Consider the following 12185-nt stretch of genomic DNA (forward strand, 5'->3'; position numbering starts at 1 on the left):
GTGATGGAGGTTTGGCCAAAAGTAATTTTTTTTGAATGAATTATTTTCGCTAATGATTATTATTGTAATGGACGTAACCAGTTTAATTAAAAATTACAGAAATACGTATTCTTTTTTTTTCGAATAATTTTTTTCGTGTTCATACTAACACATTTTCATTACCTAGTTCTGCAAGAAGCACGCATCTCCCAAAAGAAAGTTTTTTTTGTAGAACAATTTCAAATTTTCTAGTGGGAAAATACCATCGAGGTGCGTGACTTACAACAGTATCATTATCTCACACCGTAATAATTTCTTTATCCATCAAATACAACATTTTTTACAGCGCAAATATTTGCCTTTGATTATTTATCAGTGTCGAGTATGTATTTGTTTTTGTGGAAATTTTTATCATTGTAACCTACGACAAGAACTAGTTCTTTTGTTTTTAGATAAGAAAATATTTTTGTAAGAAATTAGAACCGGTCGTAATCAAATTAGCTTTCCGACACGTTTCATGGAAAAATATTTGCATTTTATCGTTGTGAAATCATGATTTAAAAGACAGCAATGACGTCGCCGCGTTACATATCGCAATTAAAACTGATTATAGTAATCGTTAATAAAAGTCTTACCGTAGTTTTTTCCTTTACATTACCCACTTAACTAATTGAAGGATATGGAAGTAGAGCAACAAATACAACTTGCAAGAATGATTGTTTATCGATTAAATATTGGGATTGCCTATTAACCCATTAAGACGTTTGATAGTTATTTATAACAATAGGTACAATGCGCGTTCTTGCATGGACTCTATTGATAATCGCTCGATTCTTCTCACGTGTTTCGCATACTGAACACTTTATTACCATAAAACACATTCCTCAGCGGTTGACAGTTGATGTTGAATTTCTTCACGATTCAACAGTTGGTACAAGCCGTCAATACAAACTATCGTCCTGGTATTATTACCATAACCGTCGATTTTTCATCTTGGGCAAGGACCAAGCAACAACATTCCTTCTGTTATTCTTTACGATTCGACGTATTGGTCAATTGGGCCACGCAAAAACCACCATCGTATCTATCTTTCACTTTCCATTTCGAGGATGGCAATGAACTCGTTTTACGTAAAGAGGGATCGAAAAGTAAACAAAAGATAGTGAAATTGAAATTGGAAAAGTGTTTCGACACAAAAGCTGGCATTATCGCTGACAGTCGGAGAGTTAACATGCGAATAGTCGGTACTTCTGTGTGAAAATTTGCATAATAAAACACTTTGCACAACAATCCGATCTGTTACAGTGGTGTAAAGGTATTTTTTGATAGGAATAAGAACGGTGGTTGACTTCAATTAGGCAAGCGTTGTTGTAATTGAATTACTTCGAAGAAAGTTCTTGTGGAAGTTAACTTTTACTTCCACCCACTTGTGCGTTATCGAGATGTGAAGCAAGTTTCACAGAATTTACTCTAGGACATTTCCTTATTCGGTGCGACATGGGGGACATTTCCCAACTGGTACATGGAAACATTGTTTTATTATATTCCTTTTGTTGTGATTGTTCTCTACACTGTTTTTACTATTTTTTCCCCAATGACTGGCTAGAACTGACTTATTTACAAGTCTCTGCTCGATTTAAAGAATGTATTCAAAATAAAAAAAATGGCAACTGTTTGTGATCGAACTAATATGAAATAAGTAACGTACGTTCAGAAACTAACCCGTTTGGACTAGCCTGTAGTGTATCTGTTTAAGACACAGTTGGCGCTTTCGTATTTAATTTTATGTTATACGAGTTAAGTAACAACAAGCGAGTTCCAAATTACAACCAATTACAAACGTGCCAGTTTTTGAACTCCCATTATAATGTGGCACCTGCTTTTTTCAAAAGTTGATGGCGCTATAAGTAAGATCCAATAGTTAAAAAAAAAAATTGTGGTACTGTTGAATGTCCTTTATAAACAACTAAGTTATAAACAACTTTACTGTTGTATAATTTCTTAAAGAATTATTATTTTTGATGAAGCTGTAGATGTAGAAGTAAGTTTGTCATTTGAAGTTTGAAGAATTAAAACGAATTCTATTTTGTAAGAAGTTTCGTACTGGATATCTTCGAAAATGTGATTTAAAAGTAGAGACAATTCCAAAAGAACAAAGATGCAAGATGTTCAAGTTTTATTGACAGTTCATGGTTTTTACAATTTCAATTTAATTTTTACATTTATGGTGAAAGTTGATTAACATTTTTCCCGAAATGTTTCAAATAAAATAAATACATACTAATAAATTGTAATCCATAGTGTTAGCTTTTAATCTTAAAAGCTTAAATAATAATGCGTCCGCATTATGTGTAAGACTAGCACTATTATGCAGAATCACCACTTGGACACGTAATGCGGTACGTAAAATTCGTAAAATTAAAAAAAGAAATACTGATTAAAATCTCTTGCAAGATTTTCAACACAAATTCGTTATTACATATTTATAATTCAAGATCTTCTGACAATGAAATTCTTATACATACATGCAGATAGGATTACTAGGATTATAGAACATGCTATAGTGTTTTCATGTGACTCTGACGGCTCGAGTTATGACACTACATATAATAAAGTTCATTTCCAGAGAGAATTCCGTTACGTCACAAATTTATTGCTAAGCAGCGACTAGCGCCACGCTGATGTCACAAAGAAGAAACTTTTGAAAATACATGTCGGAATTCTTTCGTGAAATGAAGTTTATCTATCAAATCAACAAAGCAGCATTTTGCATTTGCACTACAGTAGTACAGTTACCCTTGAATTTTGCTGGCACCGCTCAATATGGATAACGATTATCTAGCCGATTATTATCTATTATTATTATCTAGAGCCCGGGATTTTACGTTTCCTGTGCCCATTGCAAGAAGATGTATGAACTTAAAAAAATACTCTTGTGCTAAATTATTTTTCATATAAATTTACATTGCAATATATTATTGTTAGCAGGATTTGTGATTGGGCGGTAAATTAATGAAACAAATAGTCTCAAAACAAGGAGTTTTAATTCCGCCTCGACTCGATACAAGTGTGGACCCTTTGCTGGTAGATTCGTATCCCCTTGTGCTTCCAGCACGGTACTTCGTCCTGCTCCCGTCGTGGGCCGTCGGTTCCCGCCGAGTACCACCGAGATCGCCCACGCGGTGCTGACGTGGCGTTCGTGGAGTCCCACGGTTAACACGGCCTTTCCTGACCCGCAGAGTGTCCTCACTCGTCTGGTCCAATTGGCTGCCAGGACAAAAGTACTCTGAAACTCAGATACCGTCTAAGTAACTGCGGAAATGCATTTGTTATTGGTTGTTGATCCTGAAAGCCGTTTTGCGTGGATCTCCAGGAGCGTGCCTAACCTGCGAATTTTGCAAACTTGGGCCCAAGTGTTACAGATTAATAATAGTACATGGATGAAATAAACGCTACGAAAGAACGCACTATAACTAAGGAACGTACTAATACTAAAGGAACGATATAACCCCGCTTTGAGCGAACTTAATACTAGAGGCGCTTAATTCGGCCCGAAATCTACGTTTGGTCACCTCCGAAGCACCGGCGTGGCCCGTGTGACCTGGGCATCAGACACCTGCAAATCAGCCCTCGACGCCTCGCACGCCGGCAGAGTGGACAACCACCAGGGCAAATGGTTCTCCCGTCCTCTGACCGCACCCACGCGTCAGACCCTCACTACCTCGTGCAGGCGGAGTGCTGACCGACCAGGAGCTTAGCCCCCAGAGAGGGTCTCACCACCCTCCCTGACCCTGTCCAGTACTCGACCAGTACTGTCCTCTCCCCGTAGTGGATCCACGGCCTCCTGCTCTCTGCCGCCGCCGCTCCACTATCCCGCAACTGCAATCGGGGAGTCCCCGGGAGGTCCGCTATCTCGTCCCGGGCGTGGCTCAGCACCTCCACTACCTCGGAAGGGGTTCGCCACCTCAGGAGCAAAGCTCGACTGGTACCCGTGGCCTGACTGACTGCCGCTGTGGATCCATCACCAGATCCTCCACGACGTCCGGACGTCGTTCTGCTCAGCCTGGTACTCGGCAGTCTCCTGCTCCATCCGTGCTCGTACAGCCGTTCTACCGGTGGTCTCCCGGTTCTCTAGTTCCAGTTGACCCTGTGTCACAAATCGATACCTCATTAGTGCGTGGCTCGGAGTTATTCCGATGGATTTATCAACGTTGCCATTTAGCCCGAGCCGAATAGTCGCAATGTTTTCATCCCGCCGATTGTTGGCGATATGGGCGCCTATTGTAGCGAGACTCGATTATAGCTCAAGAAATATTTTATACCCTTCTTCCGATAAAATGAGTAAACGTTCTATTGGTAAAGATCGTACACTAGCCGCTAATTATTATACTATGCGATCTTATAAATTATTCCGCCCTTTTACCGCATAATTCTCGAATAATTCTTTCGTTTTGTCGTACTACCCGGATTCGAGAAATTCCTTGATCACACAAACTCAACATGGGTGCCGAAGTTAGTGACTTTTTACAGGCATTAACACCTCGACCTCATCTTGGGATTTTCCCCAAGCCTATACTGCATCTTTCAGTAACAGACCACTCAATGGTTCCGATTTTCCGACATCGCGAGGAATGAATTTGCGAAATACCTCGTAAGTCCCAGGTACTTCCGTACTTGATGAATTTTTGTCGTAACGAGAAAGTCTTTTACCGTTGCCGTCTTTCTGGGACTTGGCTGGATAGATAGTAGAACCGTCAATTACGTGTCCGCAAAGTTCACTTGTTGTTGCGAAAGAATTATTTTGATAGGCGCAGTATCAATCCGTATTTCTATAGACGTTAATATTTTGCCGAGTATTTTGTGTAGGATCCCTTAAAATATTAAATATTAAAATATCGATAAAACGGAAACAATTCCAGCAGAACGAGAGGTGCTCTCTTATCAACATGCGATTCCAAACCACAGCCAGATGCTAAATTCCTTCACACCCGCGGTGTAACAAACAAACGAGACAAAAGGCGAGGTACTTCATACAAGGTCAGGCGACGGGGTTATGTTGGGTTTACATTATCTCGGGACTATTTTCGGGGATTGAAATGTCGTCGAGATTGTTAAATCGCTACCATATTAATTCTCCGCTAAAATCCGACCGGAGCATTGATAATGCCAAGTGGACACCGTAAGTACTCGCAATGGTCGTCTAGGTGATAAACGCGGCGTATGGGATGGGGTTTCGTCCCGTTCAAAATCAAAATGATCGCGGCCGGTACCGGTGGTTGATCGGTGACGTGCATTCCGCCAAGGAAGTACCCAACGCGCCCCGTCTCAGAAATAGTATCAGTCCCGCACTCTGGGAACTCATCGAGGACATCCAAAAGGTCCGCGATTGCCTCCGATTCCTCTATCTCCACGTTAACTTGGTCAACGTATTTACCGATTCGCAGCCGTTATGGAGCATTCAGTTGCACGTTTCCGAATATTCGACGTCGTATTCGTGTCGAAATTTCACGTGGATATTCCGCTTAATTGTTGGAATCGTATAATTTATCGTAAATATCGCGCATAGACGTGTGAAGGGCACGCAGATGGGTCATTAAGCCTCGAATCTCCGCATAAACATTTGATAATTTTTGATTCATCCCGTGACGCATAGCTCACGAATAAACAGTTGATTGCCGGTGTCAGGTTCGATTTTGCTTAAAATATAAACATCTTCCCATAGTATCGTTTGGTAACGAGTCGTCAAGTGGTTGAATGATGAGTTTCGTGTCCCGTTTCGGTCGTTATTTATCAGTATTTTTCCCGGAAGTCGGCGAAAGGTCTTTGTTTATTACTGTCGGCGCCATGGTGTGCTACCTAAATTTGTAAGATTTGCATTAATCCCAGCAACGTACAAATCGTTCCGAAACGACAACTCTTCTACCCTACACCTGAGTTGGCCTCACAATTTCTGCAAAGCGTACAAGACATATCGATACTAATATGATAAATAGTTCATTTTCTCCGGACCAGGGTCAATTATGCGTCGTCACCTACTTTTCTCACAATGGGTTTTGAAGAATTTTACGTTGGGGTCCCGGCCTAGAAATGAAATTCTAGCGGCGCGGCGTACGTGGCCCGTTAATTTCACGTAAAGCATCTTACTCTAGGTACTGTTCGACTTTGGTTTTGTTGTGTTCCTGTTGGAACCCGAGAGGTACTTGACAGCGTCGCGTCTGACGCCGATGACGTAACCGATGATTTCGGCGTTTTTAAGAGGCCGATAAGGGTGTTGAGGTCTTTATTTTCCGCGGCGTAAATCATGAATTTCATTTTCTCGTCCTTGATACCTTCCCATTATCAACTTTACCTGGTCTTCCGGACTCAGTGGAATTTTCAATTGATGGATTCGCGCGAGTTAAGACGACGATTTGTGCGATTTGGGGACGCAAGCGAACATATTAAATAACAAGCTGAGGAGATCGCGTTTCGGAACGAGATTTTGCGTTAACTTCTTTTTCCTCTCGGCCCAGGTGAAAAGATGAGTCGGAAGACCTCCGTACCAGACCTCTACTGGTTCCCGCAATTTTGATAGGGCTACATGGCTCGTTACTTTACCGTCTAACCGTAGATATGGGCGTACTCATCGACTGCATCGCGCTAGTCATGAATATTGGCCGTTAAAGGATTAAATTCGCTGATGACGCCGCTGCAAAAGGTCCCGTCGCTTACCTCGTTTCATTGTCTTACCCATCTTACCACGTCCGACATTCTCTTAAATCTAATCTCACTCAGACGCGGGACCGTCTCCTCCGTGCGCTAGGAGCTGGTACGACTCTGGCTCGGGTGTCGCCTCCGAGCTCTCTCTGAACGACCCTCCGTTGTCGACCTCGGGGTCCTACGACGATGACGCCGTCTCTCCTTCCCCAACCTGCGATGCTTGTGTCGACTGTCATGAGATCTGGGTCTGGACCTGGTACCCCGCAGTTCCAAGTCCCGGGATCCATATCTGGAGCGTGATCTCCTCGAGGCGGCTCGTGGACGGTGCATTGTTTAATCATTAGAACTAATTAACTCCTATTTTCACGGCACCACTTATTCGGGCCTTTTATCCCACTTCTGATGTTAGCAGGATTTGTGATTGGGCGGTAAATTAATGAAACAAATAGTCTCAAAACAAGGAGTTTTAATTCCGCCTCGACTCGATACAAGTGTGGACCCTTTGCTGGTAGATTCGTATCCCCTTGTGCTTCCAGCACGGTACTTCGTCCTGCTCCCGTCGTGGGCCGTCGGTTCCCGCCGAGTACCACCGAGATCGCCCACGCGGTGCTGACGTGGCGTTCGTGGAGTCCCACGGTTAACATTATGTTCGTAAAAAACAGCCGCTAGCCCTTTGCTGACAGTTTCATTTTTATAGTTTTGCAGCGCGAGCCCTCAGAGTCAAATGAAAATGCTATAGCATGAATCTACCTGTGAACGGTTAGCTCGACAACGTGATCACAACTAAAAAATATTGAACTTCTATATCTTTTTGTATTTGCTGTGTCGCTTAGCTTCAAATTTTTTTAAATGGTTACCAAATGATATACTCTTATGTATTTACAAGACTTATAATGATAGATTAGAAAACTAACAGAAAAAACCTGTAAAGTGAAAGTGATACTACCGGAAAAAAAATTGATAAATCCATTAGTCGCAATCCTGCTTTTTCTACCTTCATCCACAGAGACAGATAAATTCTTGAAAACAATTAATAGATGTTGAAGGTCTTCTAAATGTCCCTCCACTATAAGTTGTTTACTTCCATTCGCACTGTCGCTTTAATGTAGTCATGGCTGTCCCCATATCCCCCTCCCAAATTTGCAGTTCTTCGCAAGCTGTGGCTTGTACACTTACCCGCATCCCTCAAATCCGGGTATATTGCCATAATACAAGGAATCTTCCCAAATCTATTTTTCCCAACAGTACAATGACCAAATCCTGTAACACAAGAAGAATTTTCCCACGACGCATATTCCCTTAACAGCTTCAAGCAGCTCATTGCTTTCTCGTCAAAAATTGCAAAAACTCGCTTCTTATTGGTCTTCGTTGAACCTCTGTCCTCGATATGCACCAAACATCTGGGCAACCTTGACCATCAGAAATGTTTTGTTCGGAGCTTCATGAACGAATTTAAACCTCCTCTGTGTTCTATGGTCAAGACTTTCAACTTTTTCGCTTCATATTTTTTAGATCCTTGCGTTAAATACAGGGTGCCTCAAAAATGGCGCCCAATCTCTTGAGGGGTTAAACTATTTGAAGAGTTGAGTTCAATTTGTTGTTATTATTGAGGTTATTAAGAACCAGTAGTAAGATGTAAAATTGTATGCACCACGGGCATCACTCGAAGTTCATATTCCTCGGACGGGTATAAATACTTCTTGCCCTTGGTACATAAATAACCATAACTGGACAGTACCTACGATAACAGCCCTTTGCTGTTAATGACCATCATTTGACTTGAACGTCCATTGGTAAATTCGTCTTGGTAGGTTGTATGAGCCTAGTAGCATGCTGTAATTTGATATAGTATTTTCATGTGACTGACGGATCCATTAAAAAACTATAATATATGTACACCAAATCAACAAAGCGGTATTTTGTCGGCTACTGTAGTACAGCTAAATTTTGCAAGGGCTACTCATTGCGGAAAACGGATTGAATAGCCGAGTATTTGGAAACCAGGAGCTTTACATTTCCTATTTCCACATGCCATAAGAATCTATTTTAAAGAAATGATTCTTGTGGTAAGATGTTTTTCAGATGAATTTACTTAGAATATAAAAGACAAACGTTGGTTCTTTGGTGATGATTTGAATTTTATAGTTTTACAGCTCGACCCTTCAAATTCACATGAAAACCCTTTATGTAAAAGACAACTGCTGTCTTTTTACTAATATTTTGAATAGTATAGTTTGACAGCTCGACCCTTCAGAGTCACATGAAAACCCATGTGAAGAATAGACGTTTGTTCTTTGGTGGTTTGAATTTTATAGCTTAGTATCTCGGCCCTCAGAGTCACATGAAAATCCTTTATGTAAAAGACAACCGTTGCGTCAGTGTTAAAACTCGAGTCACATGAAAACCCTATATCTAGGTACATATTGTGAACAGACTGAAATCTATTCCCAAAATCGGATTTCTATTTTTCGGAGACATAATTATATCTTTTAATTTACAAAAAGCTAGCTATAAAATTTTTTGTCCCAAGATAATTTATAAAAATTCTCTTTTGTTATTCAACAGTGATCTGTGCCACAGATCGAGACGTCCTTTTTGGGGCATAGTAATTAGTCCATTTTACGGTTCGTTCCCGTTTTTAAACGGTCACGGAAGCATAAAGAACAAAAATCAGATACATATTATGAGCGAATCCGACATATTTTCCAACACAAATTTAAATACCGTAATGTTGTTCTCTGATTCATATTAGTGTAACGTTTTCAATTTTTACCACAACAATCCAGAGATAATTGCATCGTGATTAAACGTTTTCGTTCCCAGTTATTAGTAGAACTGGTAGCATGCAAATCGTTACATAATCCGCCAAATCGTCCCTGATCGTGAATGCTAAACTCCCAAAATCGATTGTTGTGCAGCGCATGTTCTCTGGTGTTAGTTCGTGATCTTTTTATGAAACTGAAAAGTAAAACTACAATTTCGTACATTTCGTCGTGATCTGATTTTCTGCGAAATACGTACACAGTTCAACTTTTACGTGGTATGAATTAATCAAATTTTTACGCCGTCGCGTCGAGTAAATTATTGGTTTTCGATAAAATACCGAAACCAACATAATTAAAACTTCATCCCTCCACGTCTCTCGTCCTCCGTCGAATTAGCAGACACTGTCAATATTTGAATTTCCAACGAGACTGATCAAATTAAGTCAAAGTGTGCTGGAAAATTGGAAAGATCCAATAAAATTGTTACGTTAAGGTCAGACGAGAATAGCGCTTGCTTGTTTATTTCTTTTTAAAGCCTCACTGTAAATAGTGTTTTCAGATGTTCCGACTTTACAGTAACGCATATTTATCATGGTCCAACAATTTCCGTTTGGTCATATTACCGTACAATTTCCAAGGAGCAATTACAGGTTTTAATGACTGCAAAACATGCTCTATTTGTCTTGTTGCTAGACGAATCGTACAAAAAAAAAATTGATCTTGATAGGTAAACAAAATGAGTCACCTTTGAACAAACAAAGCTCGATGATAAGTTGTCAGGGATCATGACGGAAACGTTTTCTGGTGCGATAGTCCACGCTGCTTTTTGATTGGCATTGAAAATATGCAGTTGTAGCTCTGAATGCAATCATCATAAAATCAACATAAATAGGAGTGCAATTTCAATGAGCGTATAATGATGGTTATTATTCAAGAGGATGAAAATTGCAACACGAGCTGTAGGCGAGTGGTGGAATCATCCGAGGGAATACATATGTATATCCATTATTCGACTTATTGTATCCGATTGGCGATCTGTGAATGAAAATACGAGGGATGTGATTTCAGCATATTCTGACACGGGGCGTGGAATTGATATTATTCTTTTATTGAATATGCAATGCATTCATTCTTTAATAGTCGTGAAGAAAATAAAATATGATTTAGCCAGAACCAGATTCCAAATTGTTTGATGCGATTGGTTGGAGGTTAATTTTCCAAAACATTTCAGACTTATGGATAACACTGTAATGTGTTATTTATTTATCACCATGTTTTAAATCGTCCAAGACGATCGAAGATGAACTCGGACGAGGTAATCTGATGCCACAATTCCGAAATTATGTAATGCAGCTGAATTGAATTAATCCACTTAAATTTCAAGGTTTTTTTTTTCAATTCCACATTCATTTAAATAAATGCGCATTAATTTTTTTGTGTCAAACATATTCACGCAATCGACGAATCGTATTCTTTTTTTTTTTATTTTCATCATCAATAGCCAACTTTCACTCAACTGTCTAGGTGTAATTAATGCATTGTGTGAAAAGTTTCTCAGTTCTTTTGAACCAGTGCGATTTGTGAATAGATTCGTTGTACTTTTCTTTATTAATTTAATAAGTCGGCAAATTACTTAATCGTAACAATTATTTGTCATCATTAGCTGCGGAAAGTGTCAGAATTCGATTTCACTTGCCAGAAATGCCAGATTTCCGATGTTGAGGTTTCCACAACTATTGTTTAAATAAACAAATTACTTTTATCAATATGTGTGACACGATATTTGTAAATATTTATATTTCAATAAGTAAAGAGATAAAATACGATTTTCCATACTCGAGTGACGCCAAGTATGGTGCTATTGGTGGCACATTTCGTTATTTGCTGATTTGTCACGGTGCATATGTGCATGCAGGAAGTAATCTTATATTGTTAATATTCGGTGTTATCTGTATGTACATTTGACACTTGCAATCACTGATGTGATATTATCTCTATGTGAAATAAATAAATATAGATGATACATTTGTTACAATCTGTGGAACAATTTTATTATTATTAAATTTGTCTTTGGTGTTAAGCTTACGAACAAAATTTCTTTTCATTCAACCTTGGTCAGATGTTTTCTTTTGCAATATTTGTTTAAATTCATTAATTCCAATTTTTGTGATAGTAATTTATGCAACAAGTGCATAAAGAAGTAGTTTTTTTCACGAATGCGAAGTTTGAATGTATCAATGTATTATTCACTCGGATGATTGCACCACTCGCCTACGGCTCGTGTTGGAATTTTCATCCTCATTGCGCTCATTGAAGAATGTTACTGGTGTTTCATTTATTAATAATTCCTGGACGTGAAATTATTTTTGAAAAATGTTTTTTAAAGATTACAGTTCTGTAGTAACGTTTCATATCTTCTTAAGTAACTCCCTTATCTTATCATTTGTACCACCTCATAACGCTGCAGTTTCTTTCTGTCTTCATTTCGTTCTTTTTCGCCCCAATTGTTTATTGTAAATCTCGAAGCTAACTGAATTTGTAAGGAATGTGCCCCACAAGAGAAAATATCACCTTATTGTGATTTTTACATATTTTGTTACAACACTTGTGACCAGTTGTGGAACGGTGCATTTTTGAAATTCCTCAACTGTCAACATCTCTGCGCTGTCGTGTTTTCATCAACTATTTACGCACTTTTTCTGAAAGTTTAATCACCATTACGAACACCGAATTGCTGTTAAA

The 12185-nt window shown here is 39.4% G+C and overlaps 1 protein-coding gene across 7 annotated transcripts in view; it reads left to right on the forward strand.

The window, feature by feature from the left end:
• The window catches only part of Cip4 (formin-binding protein 1-like Cip4), a 58648-nt gene that overhangs the window by 21081 nt on the left and 25382 nt on the right, over window positions 1–12185 (forward strand). The window lies entirely within an intron of this gene.

Source organism: Tenebrio molitor, chromosome 8 (assembly GCF_963966145.1).
Source record: "Tenebrio molitor chromosome 8, icTenMoli1.1, whole genome shotgun sequence".
Taxonomy (NCBI): Eukaryota; Metazoa; Arthropoda; class Insecta; order Coleoptera; family Tenebrionidae; genus Tenebrio; species Tenebrio molitor.